This window comes from Taudactylus pleione, unplaced genomic scaffold, assembly GCF_031769625.1.
Source record: "Taudactylus pleione unplaced genomic scaffold, aTauple2 ptg000219l, whole genome shotgun sequence".
Taxonomy (NCBI): domain Eukaryota; kingdom Metazoa; phylum Chordata; class Amphibia; order Anura; family Myobatrachidae; genus Taudactylus; species Taudactylus pleione.
Genome location: NW_028284621.1, coordinates 1,616,269 through 1,625,331, shown reverse-complemented (window position 1 = coordinate 1,625,331; position 9,063 = coordinate 1,616,269).

Sequence of the window (9,063 nt, the reverse complement as noted above, 5' to 3'; positions counted from 1 at the left end):
GGCATGACTGAGATAATGAAACCTTTGATTTTTGATGGTTCGATGTACACAACCTTTGTCTAAGGCACAACTTATTAAAACTATTGTATAAAATTACCTTCAGGCTGTGTGTATAAGGTGTATATGAAGCATAAATGAATGTCATGTATGTACACAAACTTTGCTTGAGCCACAAAATTATTGAAAATATTGTATAAAATGACCTGCAGGCTGTGTGTATAAGGTGTATATAGAACATAAATTAGGGATGTGCAGGCTCTAACATAAATGCATTCTGTGTGTATATTTGGGTCCCATTCCCAAGATACAAAGCCATTACTAGACTTTTTGGTGCCCTGTGCCAAAAAGAGCATTGGCACCACCCTCATTCAAAGGTACATAATGCACCCAAAAAAGGGCCATGGCCTCATGGTGAAAGGCCAGGGAAGAGACAAGTGAGGCCAGGAGATGCTGGGGATAAATAGGGACATAATATAGTGCACCTGATGGGGAAGGGCCAGGGAAGAGATAGGGGAGGCCGGGAGATGCTGGGGATAAATAGGGACATAATATAGTGCACCTGAGAGAGGGCCATGGCCTCATGGGGAAGGGCCAGGGAAGAGATAGGGGAGGCCAGGAGACGCTGGGGATAAATAGGGACATGATATAGTGCACCTGAGAGAGGGCCATGGCCTCATGGGGAAGGGCCAGGGCAGAGATAGGGGAGGCCAGGAGATGCTGGGGATATATAGGGACATAATATAGTGCACCTGAGAGAGGGCTATGGCCTCATGGGGAAGGGCCAGGGAAGAGATAGGGGAGGCCAGGAGATGCTGGGGATAAATAGGGACATAATATAGTGCACCTGAGAGAGGGCCATGGCCTCATAGGGAAGGGCCAGGGAAGAGATAGGGGAGGTCAGGAGATGCTGGGGATAAATAGGGACATAATATAGTGCACCTGAGAGAGGGCCATGGCCTCATGGGGAAGGGCCAGGGAAGATATAGGGGAGGCCAGGAGATGCTGAGGATAAATAGGGACATAATATAGTGCACCTGAGAGAGGGCCATGGCCTCATGGGGAAGGGCCAGGGAAGAGATAGGGGAGGCCAGGAGATGCTGGGGATAAAAGAAGAGGAAGCTATAAGCAAGAATTATAATAAGCAGAAATTTGACAGGCCCAAACAGCGCCCCCTGCCCGGCAGTGCCCCATGCGATGGCACCAGCTGCACTACCCTAGCTACAGCCCTGCCCAGATATTTCATTATGATATGCAAATATTCCAAAATACGGAATATTCCGTTATCCAAAATACCCCTGGTCCCAAGCAGTTTGGATATGGGAGACTCGAGCTGTATTCCCCTTGTAGGAAACTGGCAGGTGAGGTCTATGTTTAGCATCAGTTACAAAGTGAGTTACAGTACAACCGACCGCCGGCTTCCCGACTACCTAATCCCAGCAGGGGTCTAATGACAGGCGTCAAGATGTCATTTACCTACGCCGGGAGCCCTACGCCCGGCATACAGATCGAAGGTAAGCCGGGCGCGGACAGCCGCGGGGAGGAGGGTTAGGTTAGTGGCTCCCGGGGGGAAACTTAGGGTTAAGCACCCCCCGGGGAGGGTTGGGGTTAGGCTAAGGGAAGGGGGGGTCAGGGTTAGGCACCCCAGGGCGAGGTTAAGTTTAAGCACCCCCGAGAGGGTTAGGTCTAGGCAGCGGGGAAGGGGGTTAGGTTTAGGCACTTATAAGGGGGTTAGGGTTGGCACTGGGGGGGAGGTTAAGGTTAGGCACCCCCGGGAGCAGGGGCAGAACTATGGGAGACAATGGAGGCACCTGCCGCCGGGCTCCAGCTATGAAGGGGGCACCTCCTCCATTGTCCACAACATATTCACCCCACTTAGGGCTGTAGCTGTGTACCCGGAGTGTACTGTCATGGCCCTTCACGGCACCTGAGAAACCACCATACACTAGTGGAGAGCTCCATGTCAGACCATTAGCTGCTGCCTTCGTCTATCTATAGTCTGTCTGCATGAGAATTGCTACATTACAGTCTCAGCAGCTGTGACGGGGGGCACCAAATTATAACTTGCCTCCGGGCGTCTGGGATGAACTTACGCCACTGCCCGGGAGGTTTAGGCTAGGGGAAAGGGGTGTTAAGGTTAGGCACCCCCAGGGGGAAGTTAGGGTTAGGCACCCCCCCGGGAGGGTTAGGTTTAGGCAGCTGGGAAGGGGGGGGTTAGGTTTAGGCACTTAGAGGGGGGTTAGGGTTAGGCACTAGGGAGGGAGGTTTGGGGGGGGGTTTAGGTTAGTTAGTACTTACCTTTAGAGCAGTCGGGATCTTCACTGGTGCCGAGCTTGCTGCGTCGGGTTTTGTATTTCATACCGATCCCAGTACAACAGCCATCTATGTAGCAGGTGTTTGCAGTGCAGCAAAAAAATAGAGATAAAAAGTTTAAAAATAGATATAATGAAATTTAAAAAATGACTCAAAGAATAAAGCAACTTTTCTGTTGTCACCATCCTCAGTTTGTCCAAATACTACATATAGAAGTGGTTTCAAGTAATGTGGGCCAATCAGCGCCTGCCGGTCCTTACGTGGGAGCCTCGCTTGCCTAACGGGTGACCCGTTCTGCATACAAATGCACTTTATGACCATTTGTGGGTCTGTGGGGCTGGAATTACCAGGAAAATGAAGCTTTGCCCCATTTTCAAATCCATACTTATTATTATTATCCTTTATTTATATGGTGCCACAAGTGTTCCGCAGCGCCTTACACAGTACATAAACAAATAAGTGAATGAGAAACGAGTGACTTACAGTACAATACAATACAGGACAAGGACATGGTTTGTACACATTGCTGCATTAGCGATTATAACACTGAAATAAGCAGCAGGGCGTAAGCAACCATGCGTTAGGTGCCCTTGTGGGGAGTAAGGAGTAGAAGAAAGTATAAGGAGAAGCACATGAGGGAAGAGGGCCCTGCTCGTCAGAGCTTACATTCTAAAGGGGAGGGGCAGACAGAGAGACGTGACACAGATGGGATAGATAGGGAGGAAAGAGCATGTAGTAGTGGGTTTGGATGAGAGCTGATAGGCTGTGATAAATCTGTTATTAAGCTATCCACATAAGACTCCATTTTGTAACTAGATGGATGATCTGAGCCTGTAAAGTTATTCATAAGCTTTCAATTGCAAAAAATTCCAAAGACTGATTTCTGCTGAGCTATGAGCCAAAGAACCTTGGAATGTATAAACATGCAGATAACGTTATGAAAAAGACTGTGTATCCTTACCCCCCCTAACATTCCCACATGTACACAGATAGTAATATAATGAATGCTAACAAAGACTGCTGTGTTGAGATGTAATCATATGTTGCCATTGTATGAACGCTGTGCTTTATATTATTGCCTACACGCAAATATAGCCAGAGAGAATCTTGAAGCCAAGTGTGGTGGTGGTGATTCTATCTCCTGAGATCTCAGTAATGCAGGGTCTGACATACACTAATGAGCTTGGGCTGGTGATTAATTACAATAGATTTGTTCCGATCTATCAGCTGATACTTGGCAGAAAGATCTGAGTTGAGTCTCAGACGCTCATCTCTACTTTTAACCACTTTTTTAGTGGTTCCCTAACTTCTTCGAATCACGGCACCCTAGAGTTTCTGCATTTTTTCTACGGCACCCCTGGGCCAAAAGTTTCCTAATGAGAATCTCATAAAAAAATTAAATGTAGTAAATTGTGCTCATATGTCACCCTTCGGTTCAGTTATGTGGTGTTTGACAGAGCTACGCTTCTTTTTGGCCACATATTAGCTATCACACTGCCTAAAAATAACTTTATTTGGTACTGGACCACTAACCCGTGGCACCCCTGCAAGTACTCTGAGGCACCCAGTTTGGGAACCACTGCACCATTTTATTACATTTCAATATGTTTGCTTATTCATTAATCTAAAATACTGCACATTCCAGTCTTGTTTATGTCTGCAGTCACGGGATTAGAGGAAACCGAGGGTGTCTATATTACATTTATACATTTTGATGTATTTATCGTATGTAGGTAATTGTGCAGATAGTAATGTTCTTTCACTGAATTATAGGCCAAGGCTTGATCTCTGCTATCTCCATGTACATGTACATATCAGACCTTTTCTGGGGATACCATGCACGACCTGCTCGAGGGCTGTTCCAACTGAGCGGCCACACTAAGGCACCACCACAGACATAGGAGGCGCCTTGTGGTCACTGCTGGGTCCCTGGGCGGTCGCGGGGGGTGTAGCGTCGGCCGGTCGACGGATGCACGGCACCTCGGCACTGTATTTTTTTTCTGGGTCCCCGGGCCATCTAGTCTGGCGGGTCTGGTGGCAACCGCAGCTCCAGCCTCACTGCCAGTTCTAACGTCAGGGCTGGGCCCTTCTGGACAGCTCAGATGCAATGGTGACCTACGGAGACCTGGTGGCTAAGTCACGTAGCCGCATCGCCATCCTGCCTGCACAGTGCGCTTTCTCACTGCAGTGACTTTGAGCTCTATTTATTAACATTATTTTTACCATAAATAAAGTGAAAAAGGATGTTTTGTGTTTTCACACCCTTTTCACATTATTTTAGTTTGGCTCAAATTTACTAATGGGCAATTGGAGTAGAATTCGTAAAATTCTACTCCAACCCCTAATTATCACATATTTTTAGTAAGCAGATCGCATTTCCCATAATTGTAATGGGAAATGTGATCTGCCTGAGATTTACTAAAAATAAATTGTGAAAAAATACCGGGGGAAGCCCTGTGACAATAATTAATTATCCGGCTCTCCCCCTGGTTACCGGTTCCCTGCCCTGCTCTAACATGCAGAGCAGAGCCGGGAGCTGGGTCCCAGTGATCAGACCACAAGCTGATCGCTGCTAAAAAAAAAAAAAAAAAAAAAAAGCCTTCCTGCATCCAGGGACCGGAGATCGGCTCTATGGCCATCTCCTCCATGGCTCTGGTCAGCTGGTTTCCCATCCTGAACTGTAACCCGGTCAGCTGCAGTATAGAACAGCTGACCGGGTCACAGTGCAGGATGGGAGACCAGCTGACCGGAGCCACAGAGGACATCACTGGAGCACCGACGACGTGACCGGCGGTAAGTGAAATTAACGTGGGGGGATAGGTCACGGACAAGGGGAGGTCCGGGGGGGGAAGGGGCTGTCGCTGTGGTGTCGCGTTGGCCGTTTGGCACATGCGCGGCACCTCGGCACTGTATTTTTTCTGAAAGGCTGCAGAGGGGATTCACAGGGACAGAGCTTAATCACACTATAACTGCATTTTAAATGTGGATTGTAGTAAATAGAGCCCTTAGTCACTGAGGCTGCAGACACTGCTGGTACTGGCGCGGCCCGCCGCCAAGAGACAGGGAGGGACTGGGAGCTCCTCTGCCTTGCTACCGACAAGTTAGCTAAGTCTTTGGGGGGCTGGGTGAAAAATTAATGGGTATATAGTTAAACAGACAATCGCTCTTTAGCAGTATTGAGTGAGCGGTTTGGTGTAGGGGGGAAGAGTAGGGGGCTTGAGGAAAGGGGCAGCCTGATGGTGTGAGTGGTCCTGAACTCACGTAGTGCTAAGACAAATGATATAGTATGTACACATATAATAAGAACCCAAAAGAAGGATAATATGAGTGCAGAAACCACCGGCGCACCCACCCTCCCCAATTTATGGGGACAGAGAAGGGGGGACCCGAACGGGCAATGCACACGGGCGCCCTCCACTCTTAATACGCCTCTGGGCCAATGTTTTCTACTTCTTGTAGGGGACAACGTGTGTCTGTTTTTTTTCAGTGGTTGACAGTGTGTGTGTTTTGTTTTTTATTGACTGTGGGGGCCAATGTGCGTGTGTCCTGATACCAAGGCTCTAACGTCACCTGCAAAACCAGGATGGGCCCCTATGTTCCTACTCCATCCCTTGAACAACATTTAAATATGTTGCACCGCAACCAAATATCTTTTTTGTCCGTATGAAGGCTTAGTGAGATTATTTCTTTCCCCTACCCCCATTCTATAAAGAAACAAAATGTTCTAGCCTGGCAACTTCCACTGCATGTACTGGATGTACTGTAATAAGCCACGTATGATATATATCATACGTATGCCCGGCTGCCCTTCCATTACCCCCAGGAATTTCATTTTTACCCCATGTGGGGTAATTTACCCCTGTTCCTTGACCACTGCCCTATGACATTTGGCCCCAGATCTTGGATGTTAATAATACTGTAGGAACAAAAACAGCTCTAAGTTACATTATTTTAGCTGTTTTTATTACATTTTAACGAAAACCAAAACACTTGAAAGTGGTGTCGTCAAAGCCAAAACAAGACAATAATTTAGAACCAAAACAAGGGGGTCCGTGCAAATGTCTAGTTACTTCAAACTAAAGTGATAATGCCGACACAGTTAAAATGCTTTGAATAATATTACAGCCGTGTTGGCACTGTTCTGTCTACATAATGCTGTCAACATTTTTTTTGCAGCTCCGTGAATGAGCCTCAATCAACATTTAAATAAATACTTATAAAATTTTACGTCTGCTCACATTAGTAGTGACACCAAATATCTTGTGGTTATAATATCATAAAATAATCCTGACTCATTACTATTGTGATACAAGTATGTACTGTAATACCAATTTAGCCCAAGACCTACAGTTAAGTTCACTAATGCTGGGTACACACTATGCGATATGTCGTTCGATCAGCCGATGAATGGCGTATTGTATAGTGCATTGGCAGGTGTGTACAACGTTATTCACAGACATATCGCATAGGCCCTGCAGCACAGCCGATGCCGATATATCTTGCAGGGGTTGGGTATGAAATGCCAATGGTCGGGAAGCCGTCTGACTAAATACAGACGTCGCAAGCCCGAACGCTGAAGATCCCGACTGGGGCTGGTAAGTACCCTAACCCTTCCCTCTCCCCCCTAACCCTAACCCTCCCTTAGTGGTGCCTAACCCTATCCTCCCCCAGGTGGTACCTAACCCTAACATCCCCCACGGAGGTGCCTAAACCTAACCCCCCTCCCCGCACCCTAAACCTAACCCTCCCGGGTAGTGCCTAACCCAAACCTCCCCCCAGGAATGCCTAAACCTAACCCCCCTCCTGCACCCTAAACCTAACCCTTAGTCCCCCCCCGGGGTACCTAAATATAAACCTTCCCTCCCACGGCTAAGCGATAACACTGCCCAGCTTACAGTACCTTCATTCGGGAAGCCATCTGTCTAGATTCCGGCGTCGGGATCTAGACGGGCGTCAGGATTTCGACGCCTGTCTTTAGTCCCACGTCAGGATTAATGGTGCATACACACGGTCAGATTTTCCTTCAGATTTGTACAATAACAATTTAAAAAATCGTTCAATCATTCATATCTGAGAGAAAATCTGACATGTGGGCCTGCAACGATGAACAATGCGCGTTCCAGATTGTCAGATAACGATATCTGACATCTGATATGTTTGCAGTCAGATTTGATCGATTTTCATTCATTTTAATACTGACAAAAATCGTTCGAAGTTCATGAAATCGTTGGTAAAATCGTTCAAATCGTTCGTCGTTTATCGTTCGTAGTTCATCGTTCGTCTGGCAGATCTGACCGTGTGTATGCGCCATTAGTCAGAGGGCTTCCCAGCCATCGACATTTTGACTGCAACCCATCTTACAGATCCACCGACCACCCGTACACTTGCTGCAGAGACTACCGGTGATTGACATCTCACCTGGGCAGGCTAATGACATGCCTATTTGTGATGACAGTGCAGATACATCAAGCAGCAGGCTGGTAGGTGTGTATTGGCTTTACCAATCGGCCGCTCAGTTTGCAGATCCCTGTGTCGGTGGACACCCAGGTGTGTACATACCATAAGAGATGATAAAATGCACAGTTAATAACTATCGACTCGTGCAATGACTTCCCCCTTAGAGCGGGTCCTATTTAAGGTTCCACACTACAACTAAGATGGTTTAATAGAGGCTGGGTCCCAGAAACAAGGCAGCACCAGCACCATTTTTAAACACCTTCTCATCTATAAGAATGTTTTATCCTTAATTTAAAATCCTGCAACTTTAACAGCTCTAAACTCATTTAGCTTATTATATACTCTTGTAGTTGTGTCTTTACACTTACTAACACTATTCTTCCTTTTATCTGATTTTTAGACATTTTAACTGTACTATTCCTGTATCTCACTCTCATCGCTACTACTACTGTTTTCTCCCCCCCCAATCCCTCATCTACGCAATGTCTGTCTTTTCTTCTACTCCCCCCTCACTCAGAAGCTACATAATACTTTTCTCTACCACCAGTTCCCATTTCTTTTCTCCCTCCATAGTCTCCTCCACTTTCTCCTCTCCCTCCTTCCTCTCCTAACTCCCTTCATCCCATCTAGTACTCTCCACCGCATCTCCCATAACTCATAAACTCTGCACCCTCCTTTTTCTCCAAGTTACACCTCTTCTTCTCAAACCACACCACACTAAACCACCACCTTGCCCAGCACCTGCTGTCACCCTTCCTCACTCAGAAGCCCACCGCATACCCTCACTCTCCTTATCCCCCTGCTCTAAATCAATCTCAACCCCACACTACAGCAACCCTAACAATCTCCTTCTCTCTCCTCCCAACTCTGTCCCTCTATCCTGTCTCCTCTGGAAAGCCAGTCCTATCTATAATCAACTGTTCCTTGTCCATTACGGCTTCATATTCAACTCCTTCAATCTCCTAGCCATCACCAAATCCTGGACTTACCCATCTGACACCACTTCTCCTTCAGCTATCTCCCTTGGGAGCTCACATTCTTTCACACTCCCTGGCCTGGAGGTTGTCAGAGTGTTGGTGTTAGGGTACTTCTATAATCTGGTCACTCTCACCAACTCTTATCTTCTTAACTTTCCACTTCATTATTTGCATTCAATGCTCATATTAGTTGCCTTTTCCAACTTCCTCGAGTAGCCGCCCTTCCTCGTCCCCCTAGCCTTAACTCAAAATTCCATGTCAACTTTGCTTCTTGGCTCCTAACCTTGAAATGTGCTCTCAAGACCCCTTTCTTCCTCAA